General features: G+C 45.3%; 1 protein-coding gene across 7 annotated transcripts in view; it reads right to left on the bottom strand.

Annotated features, from left to right (window-relative positions):
• Positions 1-244, bottom strand: part of ELF2 (E74 like ETS transcription factor 2) — a 144,336-nt gene extending 144,092 nt beyond the window's left edge. For 4 of the 7 annotated variants that reach the window (XR_012517005.1, XM_074396901.1, XM_039479050.2 and 1 more), the window contains exon 1: positions 3-243. The gene's annotated coding sequence lies outside the window, so the exon portion shown is untranslated. Of the gene's footprint in view, positions 1-2 lie in introns of all 7 variants that reach the window. The other 3 variants (XM_039479053.2, XM_039479054.2, XM_074396904.1) reach the window with 2 other exon arrangements.
• Between the last annotated feature and the right edge of the window lie 14,082 nt (positions 245-14,326).

Genomic DNA, 14,326 nt, shown 5'->3' with positions numbered 1-14,326 from the left:
ACCTGCTCTCTGCGTCGCCCAGGAAGACCGCGGCGTCCCTTTCCCTCTCAGCAGGGCCGCGGACCGCGGACTAGCCGCCGCCACTGCCGTTGGCCGGGCGTCCGGAGGGAGCCGGGGCCTCCCTAGCAGCCGGAGCCGCTCCACAGGCAGAGGAGGAGACAAAACAGGCGCGCCGCCCCGCGCAGCGCCCCCCCGCCCGCGCCGCCCCACCGACCCCCAACCGCCAAGGCTACGGCGGCGACACAGAGCTCGGCGCGGGGAGCAATGGTGGCCCCCGCCCCGCTCCCTCCACCCCCCGCCTCGGCTCCTCCCCCTCGGCCTCCAGCCGCCACCACCAGGACACTGGAGTCCGCCTCCCCCTCCCTGCCTGCTCTGAGCGCTCCTCCCCTCCCCACGCGACGGGGGGGCCGGAGCGGCACCGCCAGTCACCGCAGCGCCTGTCAAACGCGGGCCGGCTATTTATACCCCGCGGGGCCCCGCCGCCCTCGGGCCCCCACCAGCCCACTGAACCTGCCTCTTTTGCTCTCTTGAATCCCGCCCTCCTCTCCGCGCCCAACTTCTCCCAAACCCGCCTTCCCAGGTAAAGACGCTCGTCACTTGTCCGGCTCCCTGCCCGGGGCTCCCCATCCCCGGGCTCCCCGATCCCGCTCTCCACTCCAGCCCGGGATTGGTGCAGGGGGCTCCGCCGCACGGGGCAGGCGTGTGAGGACGACGGGGCCGCGCGTGCACCTGCAGCGCCCGCCCGCTTCTCCCAGCCGGCCGGGACCGCACGCACACACCCTCGCCCCCCAGGGCCCCCGCGGGCCCCGCCGTCACCGCATCCCCAACTCAGGACTCTCACCCTTCTCCGGAGACGGCCCCACACTCGGGCAGTCTGACAGTTACGAGGGGGCGAGGTTTTGCAAAAACTCCTAGCCCGGTCCTTCCTGTCCCCACTCCTCAGCCTCGGCTAAGAGGAAGGTGGGGGCGCGGGCGGCAGGAGCGCAACGCCCGCCCCGCCCCGGCCGGTGACGCACGTGGCGCACCGCCCCGCCAGCCTCGCGCCCCTCGGCGCCGCCCGCTCCTCCTCCCCGCTCGCAGTCGTCGGGCGTAGTACACCCGCGACCCCGCCCCATTCCCAGAAATTACCACCCGCCCAACAGCCCGGCGGCGCGGCGGTTGGTGCTGGCGTTTGCTGGCGGTCGGGCGGCTGGGCCCAGCGCGCAGCTGCGGAGCGCGGCGGGCGGCCCTTTGGCGCTGCCCGGAGAACTGCGGGCATCCGCACCAAGCCTTTGTCGCTCCTCGCTCGGTCAGCAACGGAGAATTAACTCAAGTCTGAGTGTTGTTGGTGCGAGAATGAGAGAGTGTTTTGGTGAAAGAGTATTTTGGTCTAAGTGCCTACGAATTCGAAAACGAAAACCCACAGTAGCTGCACGCTTCTGGTTTCTACACTTTCACACAAAGGGGAGCCTTCGAGCAGGGCACTCTCACGCGCCTTCAAGTGCACAAAAGACAGTGACATGGTGCCCGGGGTTGCCCTGCGTTGAAGCGTCTCTTTAATGGGCTTTCTTAGGCACAGTTATGCATAAGGACGCCTCAGGCTATTCCTTCACCACCACCATTCCCAGCCGCCGCGTTTTCTTGTATTTGTTTCTTTAACAAAGAGCACTGTCTGTCCCGGTGCCCGCGGGGCTGATTTTGCTCCCCTCTCGGGCTCCTGCAGCCTCGCCGCGATGGACCTGCCACCTGGCGCCGTATTCACCAGCTCATTTCTTGGCTCCAGCATTACTCTTTTTTACGGCTTCACAATTGGTCTTGAGCAAAGAAGAAACCCCGAGGAATATAAGAGGTAGCTTGAAAGGGACGTAGGAACTGTAGAAATCATCCTAGAGTAACGCTCAAATGTCAGAAAGCTGCAAGAGGCTCCAAATTGAAATCCCTGAAGAGCCTAATAATGTAATGATCTCTTTCTTGTCTTAATACTGTTGTTGCCTCTATTTTCTTGAGAATGAGTCTTCCTTTCCTATCTTAAAAAGCAACTCTGGGCGGGGCGCGGTGGCTCTCGCTTGTAATCCCAGCACTTTGGAAGGCCGAGGCAGGAAATGGGGGGGATGGAGTGAGGGATTGTCTAAGGTCAGGAGTTCGAGACCACCCTGGCTAACAGCGTGAAACCCCGTCTCTACTAAAAATACAAAATTTCGCCGGGTGTGGTGTCACATGCCTATAGTCTCAGCTATTCGAGAGACAGGAAAATCGCTTGAACCCAGGAGGCAGAGGTTGCAGTGAGCCGAGATCGTGCCATGCACTCCAGCCTGGGTAACAAGAGCGAAACTCCGTCTCAAAAAAAAAAAAGAAAGAAATTTTTGCTCTTGAACACAGGGGAAACCTGAAGCGCATAATGGCTAATCAGAGATCCTCTTAACTCTTGACAAAGTTGTGTGGATTCCTGAGTTCTAAATTATGAGACTATTGACACCCTTTTGAACTAAAGAATTCATAAAACGTTGGTAACATTCAAATCTTTAATACACAATAAACAGAAAACTGCAAACATAGTACCCTTTCTAAGGTAGTCTTTTTATCTCATTTCTTGTAAAATAACTTACCACTTATGGGAACCATTGCCACTTTGATATTTGTAAGGAATTAATTAATAATCGATAATATTGCATGTCCATAACATAGCATACTAAGGAGCAGGCAAAGACAAAGCCTTATTCCTTTTCTTATGAACAGATATCACCTGCCAAGTCATTCATATAATTTCTGTTGTCAGCCACGTTGAAAAGAAATTCTTTCCCACTGCCAATTGGCAGTAAGCCGGAAAGTCCCAGGTGGATAACAGTGGTAGATAGCATTATTGTTCCCAATTTTTCACTACTCCACACATGCATGCCCTTTGAAATATGGCTTTGTAGTTCCTCTCATTAGAGATAACATGTTTCTCCACCCTGTTCATGTTGGTCTTAGATCATTCCATTTGCTTTTGGCCAAAGAAAGATAGGCAGAAGTGACAGTGTGACAGTTCTGAGACTGGCCTCAAGAGGTATTTCACGTTTCTCCTTCCCCCTCTGGCACTCTTGTTTTTCACAGTGTAAAGAACATACCTGGCTAGTTTGCTGGTCCAAGAAGTATAAAGCAGGTCTGAAGCCACTCCCACCTTGGAGTCAGCAACCCAAAGAATAAAGGATTGTTGTTTCAAGCCCTGTTTTGCCGTAATAGTGTTTTGGAGTAGTTGGGTCCCAGAATTAGTGTTGTGATAGCTGACTGAAACAACAGCAGAGAGAGCAATCTGCTTGCTTGGTATTGGCCTGGGAGGTGCCTAGCCTGATGTCTCTCAGGCAGCTCTTTGGCTGTGGTTCTTAGACACATCCCTTAAGGAGGCTGGCGGAGTAAGGAGCTCAGAAATTTTACAGCAAGCTTGTCCAACCCAGGCCCTGCAGGTTGCATGTGGTCCTGGATGGCTTTGAATGCAGCCCAACACAAATTTGTAAACTTTCTTAAAATATTTTTTTGTGGTTTTTTTTTTTGGGGGGGGGTTGTTTGTTTGTTTGTTTTTTTAGCTCATCAGCTATCGTTAGTGTTAGTGTATTTAATGTGTGGCCCAAGACAATAATTCTTCCAGTGAGGCCCTGGGAAGCCAAAAGATTGGACACCCCTGGTTTACAGCAAAGCATTCTAAAGAACAGAGGTCAGAAGGAAAAGTCTAGTGTAGCCAGTAGTCTTAGTAGCAAGCTAATGGTCATGGAATAGTAGATCTCTGTGTTGTAACTGGATTGCTTTTGCTTTGGTTTTTTAATGTTATTTTATATTTTATTTTTTCATTACACAAGTGATTCATTAATACATTCTCATCAATTTTCAAATAATTTAAAATAAACTTTTTAAAATCCAAGTTCCCTTTCCTCTCCATTTCTCTTCCCATTCCTCACTTAACCCTTCACACTTACCCAGCCATCCCCTACCTCTACTTTTCCACAGATAACCATAAATGAAAATTTAGCCTTTAAGCTTCCAGACCTTTTTCTGTGCATGTATGTACATATACATGTATTTATATACTAAATATAAATAGAATTATATATTATGTATATTAGACCTAATGCTTTCATACATCTTTTCTCTGTTATTTCTCCCTTTGTTTTTTTCAGTATATAGGAAACTGTTGTTTTTTTTTAAATTATTTTATCTTTGACTGGGTGCAGTGGCTCAAATCTGTAATCCCAGCACTTTGGGAGGCCAAGGCGGGAGGATCACCTGAGCCCAGAAGTTTAAGACCAGCCTAGGCAGGAGGATCACATAGTTAGAGACCCCATCTCTACAAAAAATAGTAATAAGTTAGCCAGGTGTGTTGGTGTGTATCTGTAGTCCCAGCTACCAAGGAGGCTGAGGCAGGAGGATCACATGAGTCCAGGAGTTTGAGGTTGTGGTAAGCTTTGCTCACATCACCACATTGCAGCCTGAGTAACACAGTAAGATTCTGTCTCAAAAATAAATAAATAAAATTTCATTCTGCCTTCAATATGATAGACTAACCAAAGGAAGAGGTTTCCCTGTTTTTATATCAGAATGTTAGATGGGAGAAGGACCCTTTAGGGCTCAGTATGGGGGTGGCAGTGACAATCAACATGAGGAACAGAAGAGAAAACAAAATTCTGAGTGGTGGCTAGGAAGTCATTTCTCTCTCCCAACCTGCAACTTCACGTTCTCAGGCAAATCTTTCGAAGTGCTGAGTTACATTTGATTAAATGAGGTAATTTTCCCTTATAACATTCCAAGTCCAAGAGAATATATGGTGCAAGCTATGCTGCCTTTTTTGACCTAACCAGGGGAGTCACATAACATCTCTTTGTATGCTATTGGTCACATAGATTGATCCTAACTCAGTGTGGGAGAGTACTACACAAGGATATTTATACTAGGAGATGAGGATCATTGAGGGCCATGTTGGAAGCTGGCTGCCACAAGGGCATTCACTCAGTAGTGAATTTTGAGTTATTGACACAATCTTTAAACAGATTCCGTCATCTCAGATCAACAGATTCCCTGGTTACCAACTACTAGGTAGACTTTACAGGAAAAGCCAGAAAATTTTCTTCTTTGCCTCTCCTTAAAGAAGGAGTAGTTCTCGACAACTATCCAACAGCAATATTCTGATGTTAACCTATATTGTTTGTGAACTACTGTATCCAACCCTCCATACAAAGATTATTCATACCTCTCCCATGCTCTGGGTCTGCAAAGTAACCCAGTCCCCCAAACTCACTTTTTATTTTAGGTGTTCTTTTGCCTTTTATAAATCAGAATATATATATTTTTTTCATTTCTTTTCATTTCTAAATCAGAATCTTTTAAACAGTGTATATCATATTGTACATTGCATGTTAACTAAGTTATAAGAGGGCTGCTTTAGAGAGAATGACCAAACCCAAAATAATCTGGGGTGCATGGGTTAAGTTTCCAGAATCCAATGAAGTAATTTTGAGGATGAAATTTGTAGCATACAGGGCCGGGCACGATGGCTCAAGCCTGTAATCCCAGCACTTTGGGAGGCTGAGGCGGGTGGATCACGAGGTCAAGAGATCGAGACCATCCTGGTCAACATGGTGAAACCCGTCTCTACTAAAAATACAAGAAATTAGCTGGGCATGGTGGCGCATGCCTGTAATCCCAGCTACTCAGGAAGCTGAGGCAGGAGAATTGCGTGAACCCAAGAGGCGGAGGTTGCGGTGAGCCGAGATCGCGCCATTGCACTCCAGCCTGGGTAACAAGAGCGAAACTCCGTCTCAAAAAAAAAAAAAAAAAAGAAAAAAGAAAAAGAAAAAGAAAGAAATTTGTAGCATACAGCCGGGTGCGGTGGCTCACGCCTGTAATCCCAGCACTTTGGGAGGCCGAGGCAGGTGGATCACAAGGTCAAGAGATCGAGACCATTCTGGTCAACATCGTGAAAGCCCGTCTCTACTAAAAATACAAAAATTAGCTGGGCCTGGTGGCGCACGCCTGTAGTCCGAGCTACTCGGGAGGCTGAGGCAGGAGAATTGCTTGAACCCAGGAGGCGGAGGTTGTGGTGAGCCGAGATCGTGCCACTGCACTCCAGCCTAGGTAACAAGAGCAAAACTCCGTCTCAAAAAAAAAAAAAAAGAAAGAAAAGAAATTTGTGGCATGCAAAAAATTAATAGAAATTTATACCATCGGCCGGGCGCGGTGGCTCAAGCCTGTAATCCCAGCACTTTGGGAGGCCGAGGCGGGTGGATCATGAGGTCAAGAGATCGAGACCAGCCTGGTCAACATGGTGAAACCCCGTCTCTACTAAAAATACAAAAAATTAGCTGGGCATGGTGGCGTGTGCCTGTAATCCCAGCTACTCAGGAGGCTGAGGCAGGAGAATTGCCTGAACCCAGGAGGCGGAGGTTGTGGTGAGCCGAGATCATGCCATTGCACTCCAGCCTGGGTTAACAAGAGTGAAACTCCGTCTCAAAAAAAAAAAAAAAAAAAAAAAAAAAAGAAATTTATACCATCGAATGCAATCAGATGAATAAGCAGAAAGTATAAACTTTTGAACATAGAAGGAAATTAAATCCTCATGAGTTGCATCTATAACTTCACCCTGTAATGTTTTCTAGTAAAATAAGTACTTAAAATCATTTCATAATCTTAGTTCTTGATATATATATATATATATATGTGTGTGTGTGTGTGTGTGTGTGTATATATATATAATTTTTTTTTTTTTTGAGACAGAGTTTCCCTCTTGTTGCCCAGAGTGGAGTACATGGCTCAATCTCGGCTCACCGCAACCTTCATCTCTCGGGTTCAAGCACTTCTCCTGCCTCAGCCTCCAGAGTAGGTGGAATTACAGGCATGTGCCACCACACCTGGCTAATTTTGTATTTTTAGTAGAGATGGGGTTTCTCCATGTTGGTCAGGCTGATCTCAAACTCCCGACGTCAGATGATCTGCCCACCTCGGCCTCCCAAAGTGCTGGGATTATAGGCCACCACACCCAGCAAGTTCTTGATATATTTTAAAAGCAGACTTCTCTTTAAAATAGTGCTTTAGTTGAAAAAATTATATTCTGTCCACAAATGAATTACTGTTAAAGAACATTTTATACCAGGCATGGTGGCTCATGCCTGTAATCCCAGCACTTTGGGAGGCCGAGGCAGGTGGATCACGAGGTCAAGAGATCGAGACCATCCTGATCAACATGGTGAAACCCCGTTTCTACTAAAAATGCAAAAAATTAGCTGGGCATGGTGGTGCATGCCTGTAATCCCAGCTACTCAGGAGGCTGAGGCAGGAGAATTGCCTGAACCCAGGAGGCAGAGGTTGCAGTGAGCTGAGATAGCGCCATTGCACTCCAGCCTGGGTAACAAGAGCGAAACTCCATCTCAAAAAAAAAAAAAAAAAGAACATTTTATTGGTTTATTAAAATATTTGAAATGTTTAAGATGAATTACATTTTTTTCTAGTTAGTATTTTTAAGGTTTTTGATGTTGAAACAAGTTTTGTTAGCAGATTTCACATCCATATATTTATTATAAGATTAAAAGTCAAAATTAAGGCTGGGCACAGTGGCTCACGCCTGTAATCCCAGCATTTTGAGAGGCCGAGGTGGATGAATCACTTGAGGTCAGGAGTTCAAGACCAACCTGGCCAAGATGGTGAAACCCCATCTCTACTAAAAATACAAAAAAAGCTGGGCATCATGGTACACATTTATAGTCCCAGCTACTTGGGAAGCTGAGGCACAAGAATTGTTTGAACCTGGGAATTGGAGGTTGTAGTGAGCCGAGATTGCACCACTGCACTCCAGCCTGGGTGACAGAGCAAGACTCTGTCTCAAAAAAAAAAAAAAAAAAAGACAAAATTAAATGAACATCAAGACATTTTATTAGTGATTTCAGATTTTTTTTTTTTTTTTTTTTTTTTGAGACAGAGCTTTGCTTTTGTCAACCAGGCTGGAGTCCAGTAGTGTAATGTTGGCTCACTGTAACCTCCACCTCCTGGGTTCAAGCAATTCTCCTGCATCGGCCTCCCGAATACCGAGACTATGGGTGTGTGCCATCACACCCAGCTAATTTTTGTATTTTTAGTAGAGACAGGGTTTCCCCATCTTCTCCAGGTGGGTCTCAAACTCCTGACCTCAAGTGATCTGCCTGCCTTGGCCTTTCAAAGTGCTGGGATTACAGGCAGGAGCCACAGTGCATAGCCGATCATCTTAATCTTTACAGTTTCTTTCTTTTTTTTTTTTTTTTTTTTGAGATAGAGTTTCGCTCTTGTTACCCAGGCTGGAGTGCAATGGCGCGATCTTGGCTCACCGAAACCTCCACCTCCTGGGTTCAGGCAATTCTCCTGCCTTAGCCTCCTGAGTAGCTGGGATTACAGGCACACGCCACCATGCCCAGTTAATTTTTTTTTGTATTTTTTTGTTGTTTGTTTGTTTTGTTTTGTTTTGAGACACAGTTTTGCTCTTGTTACGCAGGCTGGAGTGCAATGGCGAAATCTCGGCTCACCGCAACCTCCACCTCCTGAGTTCAGGCAATTCTCCTGCCTCAGCCTCCTAAGTAGCTGGAATTACAGGCACGCGCCACCATACTCAGCTAATTTTTTGTATTTTTAGTAGAGACAGGGTTTCACCATGTTGACCAGGATGGTCTCGATCTCTTGACCTCGTGATCCACCCGCCTCGGCCTCCCAAAGTGCTGGGATTACAGGCTTGAGCCACCGCACCCGGCCCATCTTTACAGTTTCTTACTAAAATTTTTTACTTAATAAAATTCAGGATAAATGCTATATTAGCTAATTAAAGCACAAAGATAAATATGGGAAACTACTTGAAACAAACTTTCATATTTGTACCACATCGTTTTTAAGGGCATTTAACTGGCCAGGTGCAGTGGCTCATGCCTGTAATCCCAGCACTTGAGAGGCCGAGGTGGGTTTTATCACCTGAGGTCAGGAGTTCGAGACCAGCCTGGCCAACATGACGAAACCTCAGTCTCTATTAAAAATTAAAAAAATTCGCCAGGCATGGTGGTGGGCACCTGTAATCCCAATTACTCGGGAGGCTGAGGCAGGACAGTCTCCTGAACCCATGAGGCAGAGGTTGCAGTAAGCCAGGCTCTACCCATTGCACTCCAGCCTGGGTGACAGAGAGAAACTCAGTCTCAAGAAAAATAAATAAATAAATAAATAAATAAATAGCCGGGCGCGGTAGCGCATGCCTGTAATCCCAACACTTTGGGAGGCCAAGGTAAGCAGATCACAAGGTCAGGAATTCGAGACCAGCCTGACCAACATGGTGAAATCCCGTCTCTACTAAAAATGCAAAAATTAGCTGGGCATGGTGCTGTGCACCTGTAATCCCAGCTGCTCGGGAGGCTGAGGCAGGTGAACCGCCTGAACCCAGGAGGTGGAGATTGCAGTGAGCCAAGATCACGCCATTGCACTATAGGCTGGGCGACAGAGCAAGACTCCATCTCAAAAAAATTAAAAATAAATAAGTAAATAAATAAATAAAGGCATTTAACCCTGACTCTTTCGTGCTTCTAGGTTAAAATGAGTTAATAGAAATGTTTCTTTGCATTCACTTTCAGCTCATTCTAAAAAAAAAAAACGAAGAAGAACCAAAAGCCTTGTTTTCCCATGATTTATTTGCTTTCTTTTCTGGGGGTTTTTCCTGTTTGTCAGCTACCTACTACAAGTACCATTATTTTAATAATAGTAAATAATAATGGCAATAACAAAAATAATATTAACCTCTATAAACTGCTAAGTTTTCTTGTGTTTATTCATCTTATAAGTATTATCACCATCTTATAGTTGATGCTAAAGCTAAGACAGGTTAAGTCACTTGTTCAAAGTTATACAGTAGGTGGCAGGGTTGGATATTGAATCCATTTCCAGAGCCTGTACTCGTAGCCACTAGTACAGCATATTATTAAAATGCTGTTTTCATTTTCTTTTTCTTTTCTTTTTTTTTTTTTTTTTTTTGAGATTGGGTCTATCTCTATCTATCTCTGTTGCCCATGCTGGAGGGCACTGACTTTACCCTCCAGAGTGGCTGAGATTACAGGTCATCATGCCAAGCTAATATGTTTTATTTCTTTTTTTATTTCTTTTTTTTTTTTTTTTTTTTTTGAGATGGAGTTTCGCTCTTGTTACCCAGGCTGGAGTGCAATGGCGTGATCTCGGCTCACCGCAACCTCTGCCTCCTGAGTTCAAGCAATTCTCTTGCCTCAGCCTCCTGAGTAGCTGGGATTACAGGCACGTGCCACCATGCCCAGCTAATTTTTTGTATTTTTAGTAGAGACGGGGTTTCACCATGTTGACCAGGATGGTCTCAATCTCTTGACCTCATGATCCACCCGCCTCAGCCTCCCAAAGTTGCTGGGATTACAGGCTTGAGCCACCACGCCCAGCAATTTTTTAATTTTTAATTTTTTCCCAGCAGGTGAGTTGTTACTCCTTAGTGGATTCCGACTTCCATGACCACCATCCTGCTGAATTTTTTTAAATTTTTTTTTTTTTTTGAGACGGAGTTTCGCTCTTGTTACCCAGGCTGGAGTGCAATGGCGCAATCTCGGCTCACCGCAACCTCCGCCTCCTGGGTTCAGGCAATTCTCCTGCCTCAGCCTCCTGAGTAGCTGGGATTATAGGCACGCACCACCATGCCCAGCTAATGTTTTGTATTTTTATTAGAGACGGGGTTTCACCATGTTGACCATGGTTGGTCTCGATCTCTCGACCTCGTGATCCACCCACCTCGGCCTCCCAAAGTGCTGGGATTACAGGCTTGAGCCACCGCGCCCGGCCAATTTTTGTATTTTTAGTAGAGGCAGGGTTTCACCATGTTGACCAGGATGGTCTCAAACTCCTGACCTTGTGATCCACCCACCTCGGCCTCCCAAAGCACTGGGATTATAAGCGTGAGCCACCATACCTGGCCAACATTTTATTTTTTTTAAGATTTAGGACTTACAAAGTTAACATCAGTCGGAAATGATAGCATTATAAGGATAGTATATGAAAAATCTCCCTTATAAAATTTTATTTATTTATTTTTATAGATATAGGGTCTCACTGTGTTGCCCAGGATGGTCTCAAACTCGTGGGCTCAAGCCTCCTTCCACCACAGCCTCCCAAAGTGCTGGGATTACAGGCATAAGCCACCATAAAAGGTCTGCAAAATTCTTAACACTCTATAAAGAGGTAAAAGATTTCCTTAAAAATATCTTTTTTTTTTCTTTTTTTTTTTTTAAAGATGGGGTTTCACCATGATGGCCAGGCTGGTCATGACTTAAAAATATCTTAACAGACTCCTGAGATGTTTAATAGGTGTTAGACTGAAAAAAAAAAAAAAAAAAAAAAAAATTAACATAACAAATGAGCTTGAAATGATATAAGGGAATATAGCCTCGCTTAATAAATGTAACTTGAAGTCTCCAAGAATTAACTCAAGAAAGCAAATTCCAAGCAACTGACTTACCTACTACCACTGTGACCCTCACTTTAATGATCACTTCTACCCCAGTACTAGACTATAAAAGCATTCTCCTCCTGTTTTACATTCTTGTTTTACTCCCCAGTCTAATCTCATGAGTTGTGAGCTCCCTACCAATTCCTTCTGTGCTCACACGTTTTCATTCCAGCCTCATTCTCTGAAAATCAGACCTTGGTTCTGCCCCAGTAGCCATGCTTCTGCCATGTGACATTGCTCTCTTTGGCTATATCTGACTGATTGAATCAGCAAGGTGTACCTCATCTAAGCTGGGCCTATAATATCTGTTCTTTCTGGAATTTAGAACTGGGACCAACAGGCCATCTACAGTCTCAATGTGTCTGGATTTTTGTATGCTGGTAGTTGTGAGAGAATCATAGTCTGTCGTATGGAAACTGAGAAGCAGGAAAAGCCCTTCTGCTGTCGCTTTGCCACAAAGAGACTCAGATGTTAGAGAGCAGAGAGAAGTGTGTAGGTTCCTGGCAGCTTTCTGGATTCAGATCATTCTAATGGCTGGGGGGCATCCACCTCTTTATAAGACCTGAAACCTAATACAATTTGAGGGAGGCCGTCTTTTTTTAAAAAATAGAAAAATATGAATACAAAATTAGGAGCAAATATGAATAATTATTTAGAATGGGAAATAAATCACCAAAAATAACTTTTTTTTTTTGAGATATAGTCTTGCTCTGTCACCTAGACTGGAGTGCAGTGGTGCCATGGCTCACTGCAGCCTCAACTTCCTGGGTTCAAGAGATCCTCCAACCTCAGCCTCCCAAGTAGCTAGGACTACAGGCACAGGCACACACCACCACACCCAGCTAAGTTTCATATTTTTTGTAGAGACAAGGTTTCGCCATGTTGCCCAGGGTTGTCTCAAACTCATGAACTCAAGTAATCGTCCCACCTTGGCCTCCCAAAGTGCTGGGATTACAGGTGTGAGCCACTCTATCCAGCCCATTGCTTTTTTTCTTTTTTTTTGAGACAGGGTCTCTCTCTGTTGCCCAGGCTGGAGTGCAGTGGTACAATCTCAGCTCACTGCAACCTCTGCCTACTGGGTTCAACAGATTCTTTTGCCTCAGTCTCCCAAGAAGCTGGGACTACTGGTGCATACTTGTAATCTCGCCACTCCAGTAAAGCCTGGGCAACAGAGCAAGACCCTTTCTTTAAATATATATATATAAATAAAACATTTATGTAAAAAAATATATATATATATAATATATTAATAAAATATATTCAAAACAATGAATAAATACATTTAGTAAATAAATTTTAAAATGACAAAAAGGTACCTTTCACATCCATCCAAATCAGGAGTCATTTGTTCTTTTTTTAATTAATTAATTTATTTATTGGAGACAGAGTCTTGCTCTTTCACCAGGCTGGAGTCCAGTGGCAGGATCTCAGTTCACTGCAACCTCCATATCCTGGGTTCAAGCAATTCTCCTGCCTCAGCCTCCCAAGCAGCTGGGATTACAGGCTAGTACCACCATGCCCAGCTAATTTTTTTGTGTTTTTAGTAGAGATGGGGTTTCACCATGTTGGCCAGGATAGTATCGATCTCTTGACCTCATGGTCCACCCACCTCGGCCTCCCAGAGTGCTGGGATTACAGGCATGGGACACTGTGCCCAGCCTATTTTTTTTTTTAAAGATGTGGTTTCACCATGATGGCCAGACTGGTCTTGAATTCCTGACCTCAGGTGATCCACTCACCTCGGCCTCCCAAAGTGCTAGGATTACAGGCGTGAGCCACTGCTCCTGGCCCTCATCTCTATTTCTATACCATTTTTTTAATGCACATTCAAGTTTAATTGTGATGTTTAACCAACATCTTTGCAGTTTAAGATGACACTTTTTTTTTTTTTTTTTTTTGAGAGACGGAGTTTCACTCTTGTTACCCAGGCTGGAGTGCAATGGCGCAATCTCGGCTCACCGCAACCTCCGCCTCCTGGGTTCAGGCAATTCTCCTGTCTCAGCCTCCTGAGTAGCTGGGATTACAGGCACGTGCCACCATGTCCAGCTAATTTTTAGTATTTTTAGTAGAGACGGGGTTTCACCATGTTGACCAAGATGGTCTCAATCTCTTGACCTCGTGATCCACCCGCCTCGGCCTCCCAAAGTGCTGGGATTACAGGCTTGAGCCACCGCACCCAGCCCAAGATGACACTTTTTAAATAAATTCTCTCCTGATGATGACTTGAGCCCTGCCACTCAATGTGAGAATCACAAGAACTTACAAGATACGGTTTAGAATTGTCATTCTCTATTGTAATTTTGTTTGTATTTATTTATTTATTTATTTTACTAACAAAATGCCCTTTATTTCTTTTTCTTGCCTCATTGCCCTGTCCAGTGTTCATGTTTATTTTTAAATTTTCTTTTTGTTTATAGAAAGGAAAGATAATACTCAGTTTTGAACTTTAAAAATGCACTAGTTGCTTTGTTACAATAAAACTAAATGTGTACTGTATTAAACTGTTTTGCATTGCTATAAGGAAATATCTGAGACTGGGTAATTTATAAGGAAAGAGTTTTAGGCCGAGCGCGGTGGCTCACGCCTGTAATCCCAGCACTTTGGGAGGCCGAGGCGGGTGGATCCCGAGGTCAAGAGATCGAGACCATCCTGGTCAACATGGTGAAACCCCGTCTCTACTAAAAGTACAAAACATTAGCTGGGCGTGGTGGCGCATGCCTGTAATCCCAGCTACTCAGGAGGCTGAGGCAGGAGAATTGCCTGAACCCAGGAGGCGGAGGTTGTGATGAGCCGAGATTGCGCCATTGCACTCCAGCCTGGGTAACAAGAGCAAAACTCCATCTCAAAAAAAAAAAAAAAAGTTTT

The sequence above is a fragment of the Saimiri boliviensis genome, chromosome 3 (genome assembly GCF_048565385.1).
Source record: "Saimiri boliviensis isolate mSaiBol1 chromosome 3, mSaiBol1.pri, whole genome shotgun sequence".
Taxonomy (NCBI): domain Eukaryota; kingdom Metazoa; phylum Chordata; class Mammalia; order Primates; family Cebidae; genus Saimiri; species Saimiri boliviensis.
Note: the sequence above shows the minus strand (reverse complement) of the source record. Positions and strands in the feature narration are given on the sequence as shown.